Here is a 26,327-nt window from a genome sequence, read left to right on the forward strand (position 1 = left end):
GGGAAGGGATGTCAGCTGCACTCCTCAGATTCATGGGAACATCTGGAAGGGATGTCAGCTGCACTCCTCAGATTCATGGGAACATCTGGAAGGGATGTCCGCTGCACTCCTCAGATTCCCAGGCACAATTTAGCCTGTCCACCTTCGGTCTGAGGTGATAGCGCCAGCATGCCAACACTGGTAGGGTGACAGCTGTCATGGAGACCTTGGTCCAGGTCATGGGTCCTTCAGTGCTGCAGGGGCCACACTCCATTGTTGCAGGCATTGGTGCTATCCATCAGTGTCAGGACGAAAGGGCTGTGGAGCATCTCGATCTCTCTTTATCTGCCCTTTCCTGATGTTCCAGTGATTGCTTCTGCAGTTCCAGCATATAATTGAAGATGGACTCCCGAAGGTTCATCAGCTGACTTGGACTCATCAGTTTCCTGGATTCCAGCAAACTTCCGGATGCTGGTGACTTTGGATGCCCCTGCCTCTGCCTGCTGTGGATCAGACTGTGTGATGTACTCACCAGATTGTGACCCATGATTGCTCTAGATCCTAGTCAGAACATTGTCTAGATCTGTGTGTCTCTGTGCTGGTGGAGACTGTGTGCGTGAGCGCTATGATGGGTCGTCATAGGTGCTGTCCTCAGGATCCTCATCCAAGGTGTCATTGAGGCTGGTGTTGAGGGCATGGCTCATGGATACCCTTGGCAGCTTCCCAGATATGCCTGAGAAAGAAAGGAGAGGCAATTAATGCATGGCAGGTGACTCTTATATAATGGATGTTATAGTACAGGATCCTCACTTGGATGTGTGCTGCTGACTTCACCATCAGCATCGGCACAGTTGTTGTCCTCTCCAGCCAGCTGTATGGCTCTGTTCTCAAAGTCCCAGAGAACTTTAATCTCAAGAGCTCTGCCATCGGCCCGGGACCTCTCCTTCTCGTGAGCCAGCTTGTCCTGTGTGATGACTGAAGGACATAGTGTGCGTAAGATTCTTGCAAGGGTAGGTGATAAGGATGCCTAACATGCAGGGGTCGTGAGTGAAACCTTGGACAGTATAAGGATGCAAGTTCCAGAGAAGATGAAGCCAGATGCAGATGTGAGGATGTGTGAGATTGAGTGGTGATATCTCTTGCGGTGGCAGCGAGGGATATCCTTATGAATGTGTGACGCATTTGTGAGTGCGTGAATTGAGAGTGATGAGATGGTTGATTTACCCCGGTGGAATGGAGGAGACCATTGATCCTCTTCCTGCACTTGGTGGATAACCTTTTCTGCAGTACGTTTGCACTGATCACCACTGGAACCACATCCCAAGCCAGATTGGTTTCCTTTGTGGAACGCTTGTGAGCAGAATGGGGGGTAAAAAACATTGTGATGGGCCTCAACTGCATCTAACAGGTTCTCCAGTGAGGCGTCGCTGAATTCGGGCACCGCATGCTTCATGCCTTTGGGAGCCAGGTCTTCTGTGGAGAAGTCCGAAGCTCAAAAGAATGTGAATGCTGTGCAGAGGTGCTGAGTAAATCTGGCGCTGAAGGTAGGGAGTGTTGCTGTCATGACAGGGTGGGTGAACCAGATGCCACATGCCAGTGAAGTGGCATGTTCCCATAGTTGAATATTTAGTAATGCTTGAAATGCACAATGGTCTGGAAATCCGTCATTGCACCTGGCAGGTTGAACGTCTTTTTTTAGGCCTGCTAACGGACTTTGAGCATTCGAGGGAAAATCAGTTTCACAGTGAATTGTTAATGGTTTACATTCATCTTAATCCTAGAATCTCATAAAATGGGATAGGGTCGGTGACATTACAAAGCAGTATGCATCCACAGATTGAAAGGCTGTCAAATTAAATGATCTTCAAGGGGAATTATTTTATCTTTTAAAGTGTATAATGGGAAGAAAAGATGTCGAACACAAATCAATGGCAGATTTGCAGTTGGCTTCCTCCAGACACAGAGTCTGATGACACAGTTTGCTGTGATCATTGGTGTAAGTGTTCCAGGGTTACACATATATTTGATAGGGTAATGGCTTTGATTTTGCCATCAGTGATTTTGCCATTCACCTCACACAAAATCACCCACAAAGATTTGACTGCCTTTTGACCATGAACAGGTGTTTTTTTTACATAGAACACACAGTGCAGAAGGAGGCCATTCGGCCCATCGAGTATGCACCGACCCACTTAAGCACTCACTTCCACCCTATCCCCGTAACCCAGTAACCCCTCCTAACCTTTTTTGATCACTAAGGGCGATTTATCATGGTCAATCCACCTAACCTGCACGTCTTTGGACTGTGGGAGGAAACCGGAGCACCCGGAGGAAACCCACGCAGACACGGGGAGAACGTGCAGACTCCGCACAGACTGTGACCCAGCGGGGAATCGAACCTGGGACCCTAGCCCTGAAGCTGTTTTGCACCTTTGTGACGCCCTCGACAGGGGATGCGTGGTGTTTTTGGGTTGTGGGGGTGAGACCCACGCAGACACAGGGAGAATGTGCAAACTTGACACGGACAGTGACCCAGGGCCGCGATCAAACCGAGGTCCTCGGTGCCATGAAGCAACAGTGCTAACCACAGCACCACTATGCTGCCACTGAGAGTGTGATTTATAACAGCAATATAAAAACGAGAACCTGGCAACCTCACCTCTGAAGAGGATATCGGAGTTGAGCGCTCAGGTTTCTCTCATCCGCCAGGGTGTCAAATGGAGAGGGGGACATGGGGAGCATGCAGGGGACCCAGATCAGTAAGATTCAGAGTCGGGGGGTTTCAGGCTCTGCATTTTGAGGGGGATGAGGTCGCTTGCAGGCCATAGTGGCCCTTCATTGCTGTGGACCTCTTGGTCCACAGGCAGCACGGTAGCACAGTGGTTAGTGCTGTGGCTTCACAGCGCCAGGGTCCCAGATTCGATTCCCCGCTGGGTCACGGTCTGTGTGGAGTCTGCACGTTCTCCCTGTGTCTGCGTGGGTCTCCTCCGGGTGCTCCGGTTTCCTCCCACAGTCCAAAGACGTGCAGGTTAGGTGGATTGGCCATGGTAAATTGCCTTTAGTGTCCAGGAAGGTTAAGGGGGGGTTGTTGGGGTTGCAGAGGTGGAGTGGAAGTGAGGGCTTGGGTGGGTCGGTGCAGACTCGATGGGCCGAATGGACTCCTTCTGCACTGTATGTTCTATGTCTCATGGGGTCGAATGGCTGGTCTGCAGATAGTGCTTCTCGGGTCACCCATGCTGGACTTGTGGTGATATGTCTGCTGAGGTATTGCCCTTCTGGAGTGGCAGCTGAAAGTGGGTGGGTGGGAGCAGTTGAATTCACAGGGTGCCACTGTGAGGTCCTTGGGTAGGGTCCCATGAAATATGAAGCTGCATGGCAGAGTGGTGGTCTCTGGCAAGGAGTGGTTACTAATTTTATGAGGGCAGAAGACCATCACATGGGGGGAGGGCGAGTGCAGTCAGAATGAATCACCATCCTCAGACTGCATGGTGCAGCCTGAGGACATGAGCTGGCTGTACATGTAAAGGCACATGTTGTGGAGGCTAGGCTATCAGGGATGCAATAATGAGTTATGGCTATTCAGGTAGGAGACTCATTTAATCCACAGCCCATGAGAGTTAGGGGAATGAGGGCGCCCTCTAAGGATGAGGCTGACTGCAAATTGTGGACTTAACATGATTCAGACGTGCATTGCCTGCCACAGGGAGAAGCCAGTTGTGTAATCATCTTCCTGACCCTTCCTTGACAAGTCAATTGTGCCAATTTTGTCAGTATTGCAATGCATTAATGTGCCACTGATTGTCACCCAGTGGTTACACTTGGGAGTTTAGCCCCCAAGCATTGAACTCCAAGGCCTATACTCACCTCTCCATAACAGAGAGGTGATACAGATGTTATACCCAATACAAGAACCAAAGGTACCAGAACTCATTAGTCACCTTGTTCAGGACATCACAGGTGGCAGTGTCTCTTTTCCCCATGAGGTTAGAATGCAGATCAATCGATTACACTCAACTGTCTTCAGTCATCATCTTAGGGGGGGAGGGGGGGGGGGGGTGGTCACACGGACTGCTGAGATTCTCAAGGGTTGAGGTGTTTCATTCAGGTGGAGTAACTGTGGACAGGGGTAACTGTGGGGAAGTGGCCATTGTGTAAGAGGGGAGGGATTGAGGTGTCTTGGAAAGGTGCTCACATAGGGGAATGTACGTGGGTGCATGTCCCAGACCCTGAGAGGGCTGTGACTCACAGCATTGGTAGAATTTTTCTTTGCTTACATCTATGTTCTCTTTCTTTCAGTTTGTGGCTCGAGGAAGTAATGGAATCAGTTGAGCTGGCAGTTCTATTGATAGCTGTGGTTCAGCAAAAGCAACATCAACATGTGGCTGTACATAGGGAGACCAATGCCCTGCAGAGGATGGGGAAGCAGGGCCTACTGATCTATCGGGTGCAGGGCCACAGGTGGAGGGGGCTCTGAGGAGACGCTACTGGACACGGGGCTACCGTTGGAAAGCATCCCACCTCTAAATGTGAGAGGTCCAGTGAAGGAGAAGGCTACGTCTGTCCCAGGGAATGCAAGATTTGGCACCACATGAACTGGGAGGTCACCCATTGCCTGTAGGCCTAGCCAGAGAAGTCCACATCCCTTTTTATTTTTAAATCACTCGACTTTACTCTTGCCTCAGTTCATCTACAGCTGAAACCACCTGCATGCCTGTGTTACTTCAAGACGTGACTCTTCCATATTCATATTCTACTCTCCATTACAGTCTCCATTTCTTATCTCACAAGTGACTCCACTTCAAAATTATTTCATTGGCTGTTGGCATTTAGTCACTCATTCCTGACCATCCAGAATACGGCTCCAGTACTAATGAGAATGTTGCAGCCTGGAGCAGATCCACCATGGGCCATACTTACAGAGGTCAAGATCCACCTCAGTCCCAGGAACTGGCTGTGTAAGGCTGCCAAGCAGAAGAAATTTGGCCAGACTATATACACCTCAAATACCAAGAAAATAAATTAAAAAGTTTTGTAACATCAATACTATCACGGATACACTCGTTATTTATGGGTGCATTGTGGGTTAGACAAGACTCTGAGCTCCTGCAAACACTGCAGTGCTATTTTTGTAGCTGACTTTACTGTAAACTGCAGGCATACACCTAATATGATCTGCCAGTATGTGTCATAATGGCCACAACTCTTCATTGTAAATCTTGTATTTTTAGACACACCACATGTAGCTATCCTTTAGCAAGGAGCAGGGGAGAGAGGGAAAACTGACCTTTGACAATAATAATTCAGTTTATTGCTGTTATGTTATGCTTCTTCATGTAGCATAAGCTGCTTCCTTGATGTATACTCTGACAAAGGAAGGTTCAGACTTGGAGATAGGTTTAACACATTTATTGAACAGTTAACAATTCTCCTACTTGAGTTTGACTCTCCTGCTGATCTTACTATAGTAACTCAATCTAACTAACCAGTCTGCCCTAATCCATGCGGTGGGTGTGATGCTTCCTGATCTGCCCCTGTGTCTCTGAGTGTCACCTATGGAAAGAGAAAGAGCATGTGTGCCCTGTCCTTTTATATGGGTAGCCCCCTTGTGGTAGTGTCACCTCTGGGTGTGTCTTGACTGCCCATTGGTCGTGTCCTATCTTACTGACCTATTGGTTGAATGTCTGTGTGTCATGATGTCTCTGGTGTTCCCTCTAGTGTTTACTTGGACTTAGTGTATTCACATTAACACCTTGTGTATTTACAGTGATGCATATCACCACATCCCCCTTTTTTCGTGTTACATATTTTCTGCACCGTGTTAAAGAAAATTGAACAAAATCGGTAGATAAGTGATGACATGTACAAGTCATGATGACAGTGATGATTATACAATAGCAAATAATATGTATGAGTCCAAAGTTCATGAATTAATATGGTTGAGTAGCTTTCTTGTTTTGTTGTTGAAGCGGTGATGGCGACGTTGTCATTGCTTTGTGAACGCTGTCAGTGTCCCTGTGCTTAAGGAACCAAGAAGTGGTCAAATCACTTTGTGTCTGATTTGGACTATTTTTTTTTCTATGCTTGTGGTAGCGATGTAGTATGTAATCTGTGTCACCCGGCCTGGACTGTTTCTTGTGATTGCGATATTGATGCAGTATGTCAGCTGCCTTGAAAGCTGGTTTGCTTGTTCATAGTGGAGCAAACTCATCTGCCTTGAAAGCTGGTTTGCTTGTTTGTCGTAGAGCAAACTTGGATCGGTGAGATTTGCTGTCATGCCATGGTATGGCTGTACTCTTGCCAGTGCTAGGGGCTGTGCTGTTACATTGTCCTGCATGCGCAGAGTTGTATCATGTCGTACCAGTCGTCGTTCCAGTGTTGCTGTCTTTGTCATGCTTGTTGTTGACGTTGGTGCCGATGGTACGCTTCTTATTACTGTCTTTGATGTGGTTTTCATAGGTTGTGATGTTGTGTTTGTTGCGCTCAATGACCACACCGAGTGGAGAATCCGAGTCCCTCACAAAGTTACTTGTGTCAGTGTCCTTTGTGGCATCTGCTGTTTCACTGAGCGCGCCGTCTCTGATTCCTCGGCGCTCCCCGTCTGGAGTCATGTCCGGTTCACTGGAATCATCTTTGGCTTGTCGACACTCCCCGTCTGGAGTCATTTCAGGTTCACTTGAAACATCTGAGGTGTCACTTGAACCATCTGAGGTGTCTTGATGCTCCCCGTCCGGAGTCAAAATGTTCAGAATGCATTTTCTTGTGGAGAGGCACAAGTGGATGAGGTTTGAATTAACGTGGTGTCACTGGAGTCACTAGTAACCTCACTTTGATCGTCGAGTGCCTCTGTATATACTAGCGGAGAACAGTCAGTCTCGCTGTCATGTTGCACATCTTGCATGGGAATTGTGAAGCCTTTGTCACTTGTTGCACATACAGTGGGAAGAACCTCTGTGTCTTCTTGTTGGTTAATTGAGCTGGGTAGACTGTCAGAGTCTTCTTCTGGTGGCTCAAATAATCTGGGTGGACTGTCATAGTCACTTTGTTGTTCACGTGAGCGTGGTAGACTGTCATAGTCTTCTTGCTGTTCACTTGAGCGTGGCAGACTTGTATCGACTGCTGCTGGTTGCTCAGTTAAGGTTGCTAGACCTTCAAGGTCTTGTTCATGCAAGGACTGCGCTCTGGAGTCTTGCGTTGCTTCCATCGTGGAGTCTGTCAACGAGCTCGCTGTGGAGGCTTATATCACTCTCTCTGTGGAGTCTGGCATCGTTCCCTGTGTGGAGTCATGCAGTGGTCTCGCTGTGGAGTTGACCTGTGCGCTCTCAACGGAGTCATGCAGTGATCTTGCTGCGGAATCATTCTGTGTTCTCTGTGTGGAGACGAGTAGTGGTCTCGCTGGGGAGTCTGTCATCACTTTCTGTGCGGAGTCGGGGACTATTCGTGGTGCGTGGACCACTCTCTGTGTGGAGTCGGGGACTCTTTGTGGTGCGTGGACCACTGGTGTGGCGTCAGGCCGCTCTCTGTGGGCTTGGACCTCTCTCTGCCTCTTGGCGCCAGGCCGCTCACTGTGGGCTTGTACCGCTCTCTGTCTCTTGGTGTCAGGTGTCTCTTGGTGTCAGGCCGCTCTCTGTGGGCTTGTACCGCTCTCTGTCTCTTGGCGTCAGGCCGCTCTCTGTGGGCTTGTGCCGCTCTCTGTCTCTTGGCGTCAGGCCGCTCTCTGTGGGCTTGTACCGCTCTCTGTCTCTTGGCGTCAGGCTGCAGCAGAATCCTGTACTTCTGGGTTAGGATGTTGTCTGTGCTGGGCTGAGAATCCTCAAATCCAAAGAACTCATCCATGCCTGTGTCGGATTCTTCACTGTACAACACATCTCATTGCGGTTCGGACTTGGTACTGAGGTCGCCACGTCCAATGATGAAATCATCTTCCGAGTTGTAGTCTTCAAGGATCATATCATCACTTTTTGTGTCGGAGCTGTCATTGTGCTCGCGATGTCCAAAGAAGTAATCAACGTCTGAGTTGTAGTCTTCAATCATCTCTTAGGGCGGTGCTAACTGCTTGTTGCAGGGTTCTGCGGAGGTTACTTTCAGCTACTGGTCGAAGTTCAGGCATTGTGCTGTCGTTCCAGGTGAAAGAATTGTGTTTTACGGCTTTAAAACATTTTTTTCTTATTTTCGGGCATTTCCCCTTTAAGTGGGCGTGGTCTGGGGCCTCTGACATCATGACTCTTGTGACGTAGAGCGTAGGAATGGATTGCGCATGCGCAGATCACTGTTCCTTCACTTTGTGCCATTTTCGCAACTGCGCGTGCGCGGTTTCTCGCGCATGTGTAAACGGACCTTCCTTCTCTGTGCGCTCTTTGCAAGCTGCGCATGCGCAAAACACTGTTTTGCCAGTACTCTTCTTTTGGGGAACTGCGCATGCGCAGATCCTTTCCCAAGATGGCTGCTAATCAATGCATTTGCAGGCCTACCTTCGCCTCGTGGTGAGTATTGGCGCCTCTTTTACCGTTCTCTTTTGTGTTTTCCTCGCAGAATTTTTGAAACTTGTCCAGGACTGTCTGGCAGTCTCTCTTGTCTTGTCCTTTGGCGTACTTGAAGGTCTGGAAGATTTCTGCTGCAGTTTCACCTGCAATGGTGAGCAGAAGCTTTATTTTCTCTGCATCCGCCACGCCATCTAGGTCGGACACTACCAGGTAGATCTCAAATCTCTGCCTGAACGCACTGAGATTGCCATGGTACCTGAGCTGCTGTGGAACCAAAATCTTGAATATCTTGCCTGGGTGCTGTTGCTGGTAGTCACAGATTTTGAGTTGAACTATGTAGATTTAACAAGCACTAACTGGTACCATGTTGTGTTATGCTTCTTCATGTAGCATAAGCTGCTTCCTTGATGTATACTCTGACAAAAGAAAATTCAGACTTGGAGATAGGTTTAACACATTTATTGAACAGTTAACGATTCTCCTACTTGAGTTTGACTCAATTCACATTAACCCTTGTGTATTTACAGTGATGCACATCACCACAATTGCTATGCATTTCACTTTTAAAAGAACAATAAACATCTCTACTTGTCAGCAATTCCTGACAGTCATAGAGCCATAATGGCACAGAAGAAGGCCATTCAACACATCTATGTCGACTGTAGAGCAATCCAGTCAGTTCCATTCCCCACCCTGCCCATGTGGTCCTGCAAGTTAACTTCTCTCACGTGCTCATCCAATTTACCTTCAAAATCATTGATTGTCCCCGCTTACAACACATCCTTGTATGCAATGAGTTCTAGATCATTACCACATGCTGCGGAAGAAAGATCTTCCTCAAACCTTCCTGCATCTCTTGCCCAAAATTCCCGTACAGGGGGAAAGGGGGTCTGCAACTTGTAGTGCGGGGGCTGCTATGAGTGCTTGTTTCAAAGAGTCCACAGCATCCGTATGCTGCGGAAGCCATTCCCAGGGGGCTCCTTTCTTTTGGAGGTCTGAGAGGGGCACTGCCTTGCTGGCGAAACCGTCAATGTGGTTTCGGCAGTAGCCAACCAGTCCGAAAAATGACCGGAGGGCTGAAACATTCTGGGGAAGGGGCAATTTCGCAATCGAGTCAATCCTTTAGTGCTCGATCTCGCGTTTACCGTGCGTGATAATTGTACCCAAATATATCACTTTGTTTTCCAAAATCTGGGCCTTTTTGGGGTTGACTTTACATCCAATTTTCTGTAGGAGTTCCAGGAGTTCGGACAGAAGCTCGATGTGCTCTTCCTTGGTGTCTGTCTGCAGTAGTAGGTCGTCTACATACCGTACCAGACATTCGGGGCGAGAGAATTTGGCTAAACCATTTGCCAGCTGTCGGTGGAAAATGGAGGGGGAGTTGTGGAATCCTTGTGGAAGGCATGTCCACGTGTACTGTTGATTTTTAAAGGTGAAGGCAAATTTATACTGGCACGCCTTTGCCAATGGAATGGACCAGAATCCATTACTGATATCCAAAACCGGAAAGTATCGGGAATTGTGTCCCTGCTTGAGCATGGTCTCGGGACTTGTGGCTACTGTGGGGGCTGCTGCGGGGGTGATTTTGTCCCGGCAATCGATGGTCAGTCGCCATGATCCATCGGGCTTTCTCACTGGCCAAATCGGGGCATTATTAGTGGAGGCTACTGATCTAAGTACGCCCTGCTCTAATAAGCTGTTGATTACCTTTGAGATTTCTCCCTCTGCCTCTTGGGGAAATCCATATTGCTTTTGGGGTCTAGGGTCTGTTTTTGAAAACTCACCACTATTCTTAGAAGTCCCCCTATACCAAAAAGTACGAAGTCTTACAGCACCAGGTTAAAGTCCAACAGGTTTGTTTCGATGTCACGATGTCCAACAAACCTGTTGGACTTTAACCTGGTGTTGTAAGACTTCATACTGTGCTCACCCCAGTCCAACGCCGGCATCTCCACATCATGTATACCAAAAAGGGCCGACATTCTAAATGGTGATCGGGGATTCTCACTCCCCGACTCCGATGCAAGCTTCAGTGGGTGCTATTCAGGTCAAACTATATTTTCAAGTTATCCCCTGGTATAATCCATACCTTCACCGAAGATTTCATCTACTTACCACTTAGTAGCATCGATCCTGGGTCCCGCATTGCTAAGTAAGTAAAGTAGACTAATAACCACCGTTTCAGGTTAAAACTTTTAAGTTATTTTATTATTATATTTTTTCTCTTTTTAAAAGATGCAATCACTGTCTTTACAGAAAAGTAAAAAGATCTTGCTTCTGGATCCTTCTGGTTGGTTGAAGGGACCTTCAGGCCCAACTTGACAATCAATCTTCTTTAAAGTCTGGTCTTCTTTAGATGTATCAGCTATTTTAGCTCGGCTGCTATGCCCTGTCCATTTCCCATGGTCGAGCTGATTATAATCTGTCTCTAGCTGCTTCTCCCCTCTCTCTCTCTGTCTCTCTCTGAGTTCAGGTTGTTGTTCTGGTTCTGATTCTGACAGTTCCTGCCCTGGTCTCGAGGTTTATATTTACTTTCTAACAATTACGTTTTTGATGTTATTGTAAAGTAACTCTTATTTTCTTTGATTGTAAAAAGTATCTTTTGATCTAAACCTTTTAATCCAACTAGGTATACATTTTGACATGACTTCATCTCATAGATCTGATTACATTGTTTCCTTTGTGATGTTCAAAATGCTTTGGTTTCAATAGGTGTTACTTTTAATTCCTGTCATTTCTATAGTTTTATTTTCCAATTGTGTCCTCAGCTCAATTTTGACTTTGATTTTGGCTTTGAATTATGTTTCTCGTAGACTGATAACCTTGGTATTGGCAAATTTTCACACCTAGAACCTCATCCATTCTTTTCCAGATCCTTACTAAGTTAGTTACTTTCAATGAAGGTGTGAGCCATTGTTTTTGGCTTCATTCAAAATTCTGCTTGTCTTGTTTGCTGAGCCTGCTTGACCAAGGATATCTGCATTTTACAATCCTTCCCTGGCAGCTGCTGTTAACCCTTTGTGGGATCTTTCCCTGTATCCTATCATGTTTCTCTCAGACCAGATATTGCCAGACTTCCATGTTTCAAATGACACATTTTTCCATATTATCAATTACAGGTCAGGTCCTGTGATTTGTACTGAACCAGTCACCCGGCTACAGTCGTGTTTGTGGGTCGCAATTGCTGTCCTGTTCTTTTATAACACTGCCCTAACCTGTGCTAATTGTAGTCGGGTTAAACCAAAATTTGCCTACTGCGCTAATTTTGTTGGCGTATTCACCTATTGTGAGCGTTGCGGGGGCTCTTGCGGATTTTGCCATTTTCCAGACACATTGGTTGACTGGATCAAAGGATAGATTGTGGGAATTCATAAAGTCTATGCTCAAAATGTGTTCTGTTGTGTGGGGTAGATCGACTAAAACTATGGGATGCTTGGTGGTGATGTTGCTGATTTGAATGGGTACAGGGGCTGTGATGTGTCCCTGCTGTGAGTGGCCTGTAAAGCCGCTGAGGGTGATGGTGGCTGTAGTGGGCCACGTGTCCTTTTGAAACATGGTAGAGGAATTTATTGTGGTGCGGGACCCTCCTGTGTCCCAGAGAAACTCGATGGGCTGTCCCCGTATCTTTGCTGCAACTACCGGTCGGCCGGACCTATCCCAAAGGGTGTCGCAGACCCAAATGGGGGAGCCTGAACACCGTCAGTCTGTTCCGTTCAGGTCCGTCTGACCTGAATGGGTGCTCACACTATGTATGGGCTCTGTCTTACTCTTATTCAGGGTGCCTGCCTGCTGGGCTCTCTGTGGCTTTCGTGGGGCATTGCATTCTCTTGCAAAGTGTCCCAACTGTCCACAGTTGTAACATTCCTGTGACTTTTGTGGGGGGCTGTTCTTGCCTTCATTTACCCATGCGGGGTTCTGGCATGTTTTAACCGCTTGTATGCCTGCTTCTGCCTGCTTTTCTTTGGGATTTTTAACTGCGGGTTTGTTTTGTATAGACTGCTCTCAGGCGCGGGACAATCTTTTTATGACCCATTTCTCATTATGAGCCTACTCTGAGGGATTATAATTCGCGCAAGCTTTTTGTCCTGTTTCTGTGGAATGGGACATAAGGGTGCGGGTCCATTTGGCCATGTTGTCTGGGGACAAATGGGCACTGTCTAAGTCTCCAAAAACTGCTGCAAAATGGATCCACAGGCGTCCAGCAAACGCTGTGGGGTTCTCGGTTTTCTTTTGCCTGCACTTATTGAGGTCATCTACGGGGTTACCCCGGTTATACCCGATCGCGTCTAGGACCGTGGTATGCAGTACTGCAAGGTTGCCTCCTCCTACATTCTGTGGGTCGGGAAAGGCTGCTACGACCCAAAACTGTGAGCTTTACATGCTCTCGCTCATCCAGGCCGTACATGGTCACCTGCTGCTTTACTCTGGCAAAGAAGTGGTGTGGGTCTGAGGTGGGGAGGAACGGTGTGATTTTCTCGCACGCGTCCCGTAATTGGGTCACTGTTAAGGGGGTGGTGTACAGAAATTCCGTGTCGTCCGATGTGGCTGTGCGGTGAGCGGTTACAGGGTTCATTGGAGCCTGAACTATCTGCTCTGTGGGGGGTTGGGGCACTTTTCGCTTTTGGGGCTTTCCCTGCGCACATGTTCCCTGAACATATCTCTGCGCTGTCTCATTTAACTCTTCCCAATCAGGGCCGTCTTCCTCATCTAACTGGGATCCAAAGGTTTCCTGGAATCCTTTTTGAACTGAAAGCAGAGATTGCAGTTCTGCAATCTGCTTCCGGCACATTGCGTGGTCTAGTGAGCTTTGTCTTTGCTCCGTGGTGGCAGCATGGAGTGCTCATAACGCTGCCTTCAGGTCACTACACTGCCTCTACCTGCTTCTCGGTTTCCTCTCGTACCAGGACTGCACGTTGCGTGTCCTGATAGGCCTTTTCGTACTGGGACTGGAAGCTGCTTAAGTGCGCCAGACAAGACTGGTTTGCCCACTTGGTATCATCCACCTCTCCGTCCTATGCTGCCAACTTCCTCCTTAACTCTACGTTCTCTCTTTCTACCTCGCTGACATCGACCATGCTCATTCGTGTATGCCTTCTATCTCTTTCTGGAGCATCCTAACGACCTCCTCTGTGCCTCGCAATTGTGCCAAGCAGGACACGATTGCCATCGGCTTGCGAGCTTTTCGTAAGCTCTTCTTGTGAATCTCGCTCAGGTTCTCCCACCAAGTATGTCCTATACTCCCGGGACCTGTTTCCTCATTGTTACAGAATTCGCTCCAAAGGGGCCATCCTTTCCCTTTGAGGTACCTCCTGATTTCCTCTTCCCAAACGGGACACTGTCCTACTCTACTGCTGCTGGTCGCTGCAACCGCAAATTCTTCTGGGTTCATGAGGCGTTGCATTGTCTGCATTGCCACCTTTCCTATCTGAATGCTTCCTTAAAATTTGGAACAAGGGGTACTAAGGCAGTGCTGTAATTACGGGTACGGCTTTCGCTATTTTCTGGAATACAAACTCCCGACAGTTTTGTCGCAACAAAAAATCTATCAGTTTACCTTATAGAATTGTTAGTTACGCATGCATTTAACACACTTCCGAATTAGGAGGATTGATCAGAACTGCTTGAACACTTGTGGTTTTCTGTTCCCAAGTGGATCTCTAATTCAAATTTTTTGGTTCCCCTGAGTTGTTAAGCCACTTCTAAATCGGATCCCGTCAGGATGACGCCAGTAATATGTTGCTAACTTTTGGTTGGTTCAATTGGCTCTGTTTTATAACCTTTGCTCTCGAGTCGCCAGGTATCTTTATGGGCAGCACGGTAGCCTTGTGGATAGCACAATTGCTTCACAGCTCCAGGGTCCCAGGTTCGATTCTGGCTTGGGTCACTGTCTGTGTGGAGTCTGCACATCCTCTCCGTGTGTGCGTGGGTTTCCTCCGGGTGCTCCGGTTTCCTCCCACAGTCCAAAAATGTGCAGGTTAGGCGGATTGGCCATGATAAATTGCCCTTAGTGTCCAAAATTGCCCTTAGTGTTGGGTGGGGTTACTGGGTATGGGGATAGGGTGGCGGTGTTGACCTTGGGTAGGGTGCTCTTTCCAAGAGCCGGTGCAGACTCGATGGGCCAAATGGCCTCCTTCTGCACTGTAAATTCTATGATAAAATTCTATGATGATACCGCCACGAGGTTCAAGTTCAAGTAATGATCAATAACTCAATGCACCAATTAGTAAGATTCAAATCAAAGCACATTTATTATAGTACGAAGTCTTACAACACCAGGTTAAAGTCCAACAGGTTTGTTTCGATGTCACTAGCTTTCGGAGCGCTGCTCCTTCCTCAGGTGAATGAAGAGGTCTATTCCAGAAACACATATATAGACAAATTCAAAGATGCCAAACAATGCTAGGAATGCGAGCATTAGCAGATGATTAAATCTTTACAGATCCAGAGATGGGGTAACCCCAGGTTAAAGAGGCGTGAATTGTCTCAAGCCAGGACAGTTGGTAGGATTTCGCAGGCCAGATGGTGTGGGATGAATGGAATGTGACATGAATCCCAGGTCCCGGTTGAGGCCGCACTCATGTATGCGGAACTTGGCTATAAGTTTCTGCTCGGCGATTCTGCGTTCGGGACATCCTTTCCTGCAGATGTCCCAAAGCGTGGTACATTGGCGAGACCATGCAGATGCTACGACAACGAATGAACGGACATCGCGCAACAATCACCAGGCAGGAATGTTCCCTTCCAGTCGGGGAACACTTCAGCAGTCAAGGGCATTCAGCCTCTGATCTCCGGGTAAGCGTTCTCCAAGGCGGCCTTCAGGACCCGCGACAACGCAGAATCGCCGAGCAGAAGCTTATAGCCAAGTTCCGCACACATGAGTGCGGCCTCAACCGGGACCTGGGATTCATGTCACATTACATTCATCCCCCACCCTCTGGCCTGCGAAATCCTACCAACTGTCCTGGCTTGAGACAATTCACACCTCTTTAACCTGGGGTTACCCCATCTCTGGATCTGTAAAGATTTAATCACCTGCTAATGCTCGCATTCCTAGCATTGTTTGGCATCTTTGAATTTGTCTATATATGTGTTTCTGGAACAGACCTCTTCATTCACCTGAGGAAGGAGCAGCGCTCCGAAAGCTAGTGACATCGAAACAAACCTGTTGGACTTTAACCTGGTGTTGTAAGACTTCGTACTGTGCTCACCCCAGTCCAACGCCGGCATCTCCACATTTATTATACACAGTAATCGCTACTCATGCATAAATTCTACGTCTAAGCTACTTCTACAACTAACAGGCCTATACTTAGCTTTGGACTGGCCCACCAGGTCAGGGGAACAAATGGCCTTTCGTTCGGGTTCTGAGTCTGCGGGATTCAAAAGCTGGTATTGACTGGTAGCTAAGAGCGCCTATCTCGGAGCGAGCGTTGACTTAAGACTTACGGTCTTTTGGTGGCAGCTGAACCGGTCACTGTCGAGGGTTGGTTTGCGTTGCTGAGTGACCCGGTCAAGAAGAACGATTTGAACTTGGGGGCTTAACTTTATAGTCCCCAGGGGCTTCCCGTCTTTCGGGGCGGACCCTGTACTTCGTTCCAATCGCTTGGTTCGATTTCTCCAATACTGGAGCGGTTCCCTGATCGATGGGCGGTCTTGAGGTGTCCGTTAACCTCTTTTGTGTTGGCTCCCGCTGGCGCTGAGGAGTCTGGCTTGGCCTTGTTTATCCCAAATGTTTTGATTGTTCCCGGGAATCGCACATTAGTATGTAGATGGCTGCTACATTATTATGCAGATGGCTGTTTGTATCGATGCTGTCTGGGCTTTTCCAGAGTTTAATACACAGTAAACTTGCACCTGCTAGTTTCTGCCTGTGTTGGCTGAATTTCCCTTCAGCCTTTGCTATCCTCCATTTTATGTCGGGAGTTGGCCAACCCAGTTGGCTACAAATGTCTGGGACCTGCCTTTGCTAGGGCGTCTGCCTTAACGTTACATGGGGGGGAAGAATAATGGTGGCTACGAACTTTAATAATACCATATTTCCGATCTTTAGCTGTCCTTAGAATATGCTGGAGTAATGGAGCTGAGGGCAGGGGTTTTCCATCTGTGGAAACGAAACCTCTAGATTCCCACAGGGGCAGGAATTCTGTTAAACAATTACAGACATATAGACTGGCGGAATATATGTCGGCTGGGGTCAGGGACGAGTCGGGGTGCTGTACAATATACGCTATGGCTGCCAGTTCTGCTGCCTGTGAGCCTAAATGTCTGGGCAATTTCAAAGATATCTCCTCGAAACGCGCGTCCCTGCGCGTCCTCTACATATATACCCAACCGGTAATCCTTTTACCGTTCAAAACTGTGGAGGAGTCATCACATAAATCTTTAGGGGTGCGCCTATGTCTGTGGGCTGGGGTATCTGGGGTGGAGTACCTGGTTTTGGGGGAGCTGACTTTGGTACAAAGGGTCCTGTGTTGTGTTTGGTGGAGATGATTTCACATTCATGTGGGGTGCCAGCGTAGTGTAAATTGTCTGCGAGGAAAGTGTGTGTTTTTGTCCTCTTCACTGTTATGTCCCGTCCCTGTAAGAGAAGGATCCATCAGGCGGTGCGAATTTGGTTGACTGTGCCGTCCTTTAGTCTACCATCCAGGAGAAGTTGGGGTGGGTTGTGCTCAGTTAAAATGGTGATGGGGTTGAGTCCTGTTATGTAGGCGAAGTATTGAACTGCCCAAAAAACTGCGAGCGGTGCCTTTCGCAGGCAGAAAATCCTTGCTCAACTGGATCAAGTACTTGTGAGGCGTATGCTACGGGGCCTAAACGATCGTTTCTTTCTTGGAGGAGCACAGCCGAAAGGGTTCGTTCGGTGGTTGCAACCTCAATTGCATATGGGGAGAGTGGATCTGGGACCTGTAACGTGGGGGCTGTGCTGAGAGCTCTTTTTAATGCATCTGTCTGCTGTGGAAGCCATTCCCATGGTGCTTGCTTCTTTAGGAGTTCAGAGAGGGGCGCTGCCTTTGTGGCAAAACCATTGATGTGATTCCTACAGTAACCAACTAATCCTAGAAATGACAGGAGGGCTATGACATTATGGGGCGGGGTAATTTGACAATGGAGTCGATACGTTTCTGCTCGATCTCGCGTTTGCCATGGGTGATTACTGTTCCTCAATAAATTACTTTTCTTGTAGAATCTGGGCCTTTTTGGGGTTCACTTTACATCCAGTTTGTTGAAGGAGTCCTAATAGTTCGGCAAGAAGCTAAATGTGCTCTCCCTTAGTGTCCGTCTGCAGTAGCAAGTCGTCTACATACTGGACAAGGTAATCGGGTCGGGAGAATTTGGCTAAACCATTCGCCAGCTGTCGGTGGAAAATGGAGGGGGAGTTGTGGAAGCCTTGTGGAAGGCACGTCCACGTGTATTGATGTCCCTGGAGGGTGAAAGCAAATTTATATTGGCACGCTTTATCCAATGGGATGGACCAAAAGCCATTGCTAATGTCCAAAATCGAAAAAACTTTTGACTGGAGTCCCTGTTTTAGCATTGTCTCGGGACCCGTGGCTACGGTGGGGGCTGCTACTGGGGTTACTTTGTTTAGTTCCCGGTAATCGATGGTCAGTCGCCATGATCCATCGGGTTTCCTGACGAGCCAAATTGAGGCATTGTTCGTTGAGGCTACTGAATGGAGTACGCCTTGGTCAAGCAGACTCTGGATAACTTTTGAGATTTCTCCCTCTGCTTCTTGGGGAAAACCGTACTGCTTTTGGGGTTTGGGGTCAGGACCTGTAATGTTCACTAAGCCAACGATCTTGCCACAGTCGTGCTTGTGTTGGGCAAAAGCTGCTTTGTGTCGCTGCAAAACGTCTCTAACCTCTCTGTCCTGACTAATGGATCGAGGGTCGAACCAGAAGTCTCCTACTGCACTAATTCTGTTTTTGTAGTCTCCAACTGTGAGCGTGGCGGGGGCTCGTGCTGCCTTTGCCATTCTCCACACACGTTTGTTTACGGGGTCGAACGATAGATTGTGGAAGCTCATAAAATCTATACCTCAAATGTGTTCGGCTGTCTGGGGTAGATCGACTAGAACTACGGGGTGTTTAGTTTTAATGTTCCCTATCTGAATCGCTACAGGGGCTGTGATGTGTCCCTGCTGCAAGTGCCCTGTAAAACCGCTGTGAGTAATGGTGTCTGTGGTGGGCCATGTGTCTCGTTGAAACATTGTGGAGGAGTTGAGCGTGGTGCGGAACCCTCCTGTGTCCCAAAGAAATTCTACGGGGTGTCCCTGGACTGTGCCTGCCGCTACCGGTCTTCCGGACTTGTCCAAAAGGGTGTCGCAGACCCAAGCTGGGGAGTCTGAACACTGTCAATAAGTGCCGTTCATATCTGCGTTATCGGAACGGGCGCTAACACGATGGATTGGCCTGGCCCTATTCTTATTCAGGGTGTCCGCCTGCTAGTTGCACTGCTCCTTCTGGGGAGCTTGACATTCTCATGCGTAATGTCCTAATTGTCCGCAATTGTAACATTCTTGGGATTTAGGCTGCTGTGGGCTCTTTCTACCCTCATTTACCCATGCGGGGTTCTGATGTGTCCTAACTGGATGCATGTTAGCATCTGCCTGCTCTTCATCTGCTTTTCCGTAATCTGACTTCCCCTGAATGGACTCTTCCCAAGCTCGGGACAATCTCTTTAGTACCCATTTCTCATTGTGGGCCTCGTCTGAAGGGTCGTAATTTGCGCAAGCTCTCTGTCCTGCTTCTGTCGCATGAGAGACTAGGATTCAAGTCCATTTGGCCATATTGTCTGGGGTCAAATGGCCGCTGGCTAACTCTCCAAATACCGCTGTGAAATGAATCCACAGGCGTCCAGCAAACGCTGTGGGGTGCTCTGTCTTTTTCTGCCTACATTTGTTTAGGCCTTCTACGGTCTCCTTTGTTGTAGCCGATCGCATCTAGGATTGCTGCATGCATTTCTTGGAGGGTGCCTCCTCCTACATTTTGTGGGTCGGGAAGGGCTGCCATGACTGAGCGGTCGAGGCTCAAAACTGTGAGCGTCACTTGCTCTTTTTCATCCAGGCCGTACATGGTCGCCGGTTGTTTTACTCTTGCCAAATAATGTTGTGGGTCCGATGTGGATAGGAACAGTGTTATTTTATCGCACGCGTCTCTTAATTGAGTGACGGTTAATGGGGTTGTGTACAGAAAGTCTGGGTCTCCGTCTGTTGTGGCCCTGAGCTGTGTGGTGACAGGGTTCATCGAGTTCTGCCTAAGCAGTCGGGGGTGGGGGTGCTTTTATTTTCTGTGGTTTGTCCTGAGTACATGAGCCATGTACATATCTATGGGCAGTCTCATTTAACTCCTGCCAATCGGGGCCATTTTCTTGGTCGAATTGGGGTCCAAACGTGTTCTGGAATCCATTTTGTACAGAAAGCAGAGATTGCAGGTCTGCAATTTGCTTTTGGCATTTGGCGTGATCTACCGAGCTCTGCCTTTGTTCCGTCGTGGAACTGTGGAGTGCTCGTCGGACTGCTTTTAAATCGTTACATTGTTTCTGTAACTGCTCAACTTGGTGTTCTGTGTCTTCTCTTACCAACACCGCGCGTTGCGTGTCTTGGTAGGCCTTATCATATTGCGTCTGAAAGCTGCTTAAATGGGCGAGACAAGATTGGTGTGCCCGTTTGACATCCGCCATCTCCTTGTCCTTGCTCTCTCAGTTCCCTATTAACTTTCTCGTACTCACTCACGTCTCCCTCACTATTCTTCTCTATCGCTTCAATCTCTCTGCGGAGCATCCTCACAACCTCCTCTGTACCTCGCAATTGTGCCAAACAGGACACGATTGCCATCGGCTTACGAGCTTTCCCTAAGCTCTTCTTATGGATCTCTGTCAGGTTCTCCCACCAAGTATGCCCTATACTTCCGGGACCTGTTTCATTGTTCGCAAAAATTCACTCCAAAGGGGCCATCCTTTCCCTTTGAGATATTTTCTGATTTCATGTTTTAGTTTGGACGGGCAGCATGGTTGGCACGGGCTTGGAGGGCCGAAGGGCCTGTTCCTGTGCTGTACTTTTCTTTGTTCTTTGTTCCTCTTCCCACACGGGACACTGTCCTACTCTACTGGTCGCTGCGACCTCGAATTCCTGGGGGTTCATAAGGCGTTTCATTGCCTTCATTGCCATTTCTATCGCTATCTCTGGGGTTTCTACCGAATTTGGAACAGGGGGAAATAAAGTGGTGATGTAAACACGGGCACGGCTTACACTATTTTCCGGCCTACAAAACTCCCGACAGTTTTACGCAACAAAATCTCTCAGGTTTACCTTATATCCCTGTTAGTATGCATGCAGTAACACACTTCCGAATCTTGGAGGTTTGATCGGTATTGGTCTTACGCTTGTGGTTTTTCTTTTTCCAATTGGATTTCTAATTCAAATTTTGGTTCTCTCGGATTGACAAAGCCACTTCTAGGTCGAGCCCCGTCAGATGTCGCCAGTAATGTTGCTCTGTTTATCTGGTTATAAATATGACGGTCAATATGGTCGCCTTCCTTAATCCTAATTATGTTTCTACTTTCAGAGTTGCCGAATACCGATCAAAGAGCCAATACACCAGTTAGTTAGTTCAAAGTCAATACTATTTATTTACACACACAGTCAGATCTACTCATGCACAACAGCACTACAAACTAAACTATCTCTAACGCTAACGCCTAAACTTAACTTCGGGTGCCCACTTAGTCAGAGGAACAATGGCCGTTGTTCGAATCTGAGGCTGTTGGGTTCGAAGAGATATAGGAGAACAACTAAGGTCGTCCGTCTGGTAGCGAGCGTTGACCTTGAACTTACTTGCTTTTGGTGATGCTGGTGGATGGGTCTCTCCACTTGAGAGCCAAATCCAAGAGAGCGAATCTCTCGTGGGGGTTCCTTTTTATACTTGGAGGGGCTTTGTGCGCTTTTAGGTGGGCCTTAAACTTGGTCCCAATTAATTGGGCAGCTTCTCGATCATTGTTATCGATCTTGACCAATAAAGGGGTGGGTGCCCTGATGGCTGGGCGTGTCCTAGGTGGCCGTTGGCCTTGCTTTGTTTGTGTCTTTCTGACGCTGGAATGTCTGTACAGTATCAACTATCTGAGTGTTAGTCCTTTGTTTCTCGGAGATGGGCCATCAATATGCTAATCGACCCAGAGTTTCGATTCCGTCTGCTGACTGCTTCCCAAATATACATTCAGGCACTGTGCCTGCTTGCTGTCTAGCATTGTCCACATTTCCCTACATTCTTTGTGTGCGTCCATTTTGTGTTCTGGAAGTGGCCATCCCAGGTAGCTACACTTGGCGCTGCGAGCACTGGGAAACACCTGGCTAAACGGATCCAGCAGATGACTCTGTTGCAATTTGTTTAGATCATGCCCCTAGTCATTTGTGCTTCATCGTCTTCAATCTCAGACATTCCCGCCCTACTGACATCCATCTTTGCTCTCTCAAGTCCACTATGCAAGACATGGACATTTGTAGAGCACAACTTGTTTCGGCAAATAATTACTATTTCACTTTACCACAGCAAACTCTGGTGGGCATCCTTCTCTTCCGTTAAACTGTCTACTCCTTTAGGATAATTCCAAGACAGCAAAGGAAAACTTTTGTTACAAATTACCTCCTTCGCTCTCATGTATAGATCCATAGAAACCCTCCAGTATAGAAGGAGGCCATTTGGCCCATTGAATCTGCATCAACCCTCTGAAAGAGCACCCGACCTATACGCACTCACCCGCCCTATCTCCGTAACCCCATAACCCCACCTAACCTGCACATCTTTTGACACGAAGGGGAGATTTAGCGTGGCCAATCCACCTAACCTGCACATCTTTGGACCTTGAACAAGTGCAAGTTCAAGGACTTTATCTTTTCTGTCATCAAGATAAAGACCATCCATTCAGCTGTCTTAATTTGTGCATTTGAATTGACTTACATTCATAATTTTGCACTGGTCATTGAACTTCGGCTCATACGTATCGCTGATCTGGGGGCGAAGGAGGAGGGTTTTCATGCACAGAACAGTTACCTTCACAGCAACTTCCTCCCTGGTTTCAGTGGCGACAAGTTTCCACAGATTAGAAAGAGGCTATCTCTGCATTTCAGCTTTTCATACAAAAGTTCAGACACAGCCATCTGCAGAAAGCTTTTCAATTACATGGCTGAGATGTACCAGTCAGGGAATTAAGCTTTCCACAGCTGGGTTAACTAAAGTGCTTGAAAAGTTTGAAATCAGCATTCACGCAGGAAACTTTGAATTGTCAAGTTTCCAAAATTAATATTAATACCAAAAATAAGTGTGTCAATGGAAATCGCACATTAGTTCCCCTCCAAGCAAGAATAGCAATAATTCATGGTCTTTGAAACAAAAACATGGCTGAAAGTAACTTGTAATGATCAGAAGTATTTGTACAGTAAGGGCACCAGCTATGATTAATCAGAAAACTACACTTAACCCTAACGATATCAGCCATGAATTTACTGTGACATTCCTCTGCTGATTATTTTAGCAGCGACAGTAACTATTCCAATCTTCAAAAAAGGGTTAGTGTTTCAATGAAATACAGAATTGAAGAATGTTAGGCAGATGCATTATGTGTTTGTATTCTCATATTGACAGCAATTTGTAATATTTACAATAGAATAAAATGCTGTGAGATAGATTTGAAATACAATAATCAGAATGATGCAGTCTGGAAAGAAGACGTTGTTCATTATGCCTCTGTCATCTCTTTGAAAGAAATTTCAAACGCGTCCCACTCCTCTCCCCTTGAGGCTTGCAAGTCTTTCCCTTTTCAAGTATTTATTCACTTGCCCTTTGAAAGTAATGATCCAATCTGCCACCAACAGCCTTTCAGGTAGTGCATTCCACATCACAATGAGTCACAGCATAAAAACAAAATCCTCATTTTGTCTCTGGTTCTTCTCGGCTTCACCTTAAAGGTTACCACCCTTCTGCCACTAGGAACAGTGGGCTGGGTTCTCCGATTCCCCAGCCGCGTGTTTCTTGGTGGCGCACCATTCACTGGCGGTGGGATTCTCTCTTCCTGCTGCTTGTCAATGGGATTTCCCATTGGATCGACCCGACACCACGAGAAAACCTGCAGGCAGGGTGCGCTGCCGGCAGAAAAAGTGAATCGCAACGGCCGGAGAATTCTGGCCAGTTTCTCCTTATTTGCGCTGGTTTTGAAGACTAGTGAATGCGATGTAATGTGCGTTATCATCTAAATTCATTTTCCCTCTCATCCAGGTCAAAGAGAAAAACATATAGATCAAGAAGCCGGGAGACAACTAACAAACTCTGAGGAGGAGGAAGCTTCAGAGGACTCATAGGTTCATAGAGTAACTGAGCTATGGCCTGTCGAGCCTATCTGGTGAGAAATTTTGACTCCACACGTGGCTCTGGTTGCATGCACTTCCTGTGCCTTTCCCCTAAATCACCCAACACACCCCTGAGGCTCCTACTGCCCCTCTCCTTGCTGCTGCCCCACTTCCTGTTGCTACAGCTCTACCCCTGTATATTGCTTCTCCTCACTGGAGGAACCGAAGCCTGGGTGATTGATGCTCGAGACATATAAATTCATTCAGTCTCCGAGGCCTCTTTCTACCTTTCCTTTACCCATAGAACTGCCAGCTTCGAAAGTACACAACTATGGTATGCCCGTGTATCTCTGCCACCTTTTTCCCATCTCCTGACTGACCAGCCTGATGTCCAGGTTGTTCTATCCTCACTGCCGAGGCAAGTTCTTCTTCTGAGCATTTTTACTCCTTAACGGAGCATTGGTCGTGGACAAATTCTCTCCATTTAATCTTGGCTTGGGCCAAACTCTCCAGTTATTGCTGTATATGTATAGCCTTCAGCTCTCATCTCCTTTTCTGTACCCTGTCTCGATATGATTCTTGACCTGCCTTGCTTTCCCTTTCCTTGCGGGAACCATGTAAGAGCTTGACATGTAATGTTGGTCTGTGGCTTCCTCAAAGTATGGCGTATCCAATTCCACTTTCGCCTTTTGATTTGGAGGACCATTCGGTCTTGTTTGTCTCCTCCCATAGCCTAATATGATTGATGGTACTTGGTCAAGGCAAGTTAGTACTCACATAATAATACAAACAGAAAATTCTCAGCAGGTCTGGCAACATCTGTGGAGAGAAAAACAGAGTTAACGTTTCGAGTCCATATGATTCTTCAGCGTCAACGTTCTCACTGACGACTAATGCGGGCTCAAAATCACCCATGATATCTTTGGGTTTCCATACTGATGTTTTCTTGCCCAATATTGTGATCCCTCTGACCTCCCAGTCCACCTCCAATGGGCTGGGAAAATTCAGCCCCGTCAAGTGCGGGTGCTCTTCTTTTAGAAACAGTTGACAATATGAAACATTCGGCCAACAATTACTTACCACATAAATTATCCCAACAATGGATTGTTAATTCTTGTCTTGGCTTTGCCACTATTGCTTTCCAAGAATGTTAAAAGGGTAAAATTAGTCTACTTCAGTTATGAAATAGGTTCAGCCAATTGACAGCTGCTGTTACATTGCAAGAAAACATGAAACAGGAGCAGGCCTCTCAAGCCTCTGCCACCATTTAATCGGATCATGATTCATCTTTAACCTCAACACCACTTTCTTGGCTGATCTAAATATCCCTTGCTTCCGAAAGGTCCAAAAAGTTGTCACTCAATGGCCAGTTTTCTAACAATGCAGAAAGGCGCTGCTGGTTCAATACGAGGCCACTTGGCACTCCTGTTGAAGAACAACTTCAATCCTCCAGCGCTGTGCAAAGCCTGTAATGAATCATTGACCTTGATGATTCAGAAACTCTAATGCCGGATTGTTATTCTTTAAATATACTGTAGCATGTGTAGGTGCAGGTGTTCCTGCTGAATGGTTCAAACTTAATTGCTGCAGGTGAACTTTAAATTCAAATTTATTGTTTATTATAATTTCACTGACAATTCTTTATCTGAACAAACACATTGACATTTTTAAATTAATTATTTCATGGAATGTAGGCGCTGCTGGCTAGGCCAACATTTATTACCTATCCCTGATTCCAATTTACAGTGCAGAAGGAGGCCATTCGGCCCATCGAGTCTGTACCACCCTACCCAAGGTCAACACCTCCACCCTATCCCCATAACCCAGTAACCCCACCCAACACTAAGGGTAATTTGGACACTAAGGGCAATTTAGCATGGCCAATCCACCTAACCTGCACATCTTTGGACTGTGGGAGGAAACCGGAGCGCCCGGAGGAAACCCACGCACACATGGGGAGAACGTGCAGACTCCGCGCAGACAGTGACCCAAGCCGGGAATCGAACCTGGGACCCTGGAGCTGTGAAGAAATTGTGATAACCACTATGCTACCGTGCTGCAGTCCATGTAGTATAGGTACATCCACAGTGCTGTTAGGGAGGCAGTTCCAGGATTCTGACCCAGGAACAACAGTTTATTTCCAAGTCAGGATAATGTTTGGCTTGGAGGGGAATTTGGTGCCCCCATGCATTTGCTGCCCTTGTCGTAGAGGCGGTAGAGGTCATGGGTTTGAAATACCCATGTTATCACTTCAGTTATATGTTAGAGCACTAATTGGCAAGTAAAATATTGATCAAGCACTGTGGGGTGAGGGGTGGTGGGGGCAGGTTGAATAATGAAATATTCTTGCAATTCTGTCCTGATGAGTACAAATTGAAAAGCTTTGACAGCATGTCTTTTCTTTTCAGCAAAGTATAAATTGTTGTTCTCTTTGAGATCTGGCATTCTTGCAATACTGGTCTGATGAGTGGAGGATGGAAAGCTTCAGCAGTGTGCCTCTTCCATTTCAAGCAATACCAAAGAAGAGA

The sequence above is a fragment of the Scyliorhinus torazame genome, chromosome 3 (assembly GCF_047496885.1).
Source record: "Scyliorhinus torazame isolate Kashiwa2021f chromosome 3, sScyTor2.1, whole genome shotgun sequence".
NCBI lineage: Eukaryota > Metazoa > Chordata > Chondrichthyes > Carcharhiniformes > Scyliorhinidae > Scyliorhinus > Scyliorhinus torazame.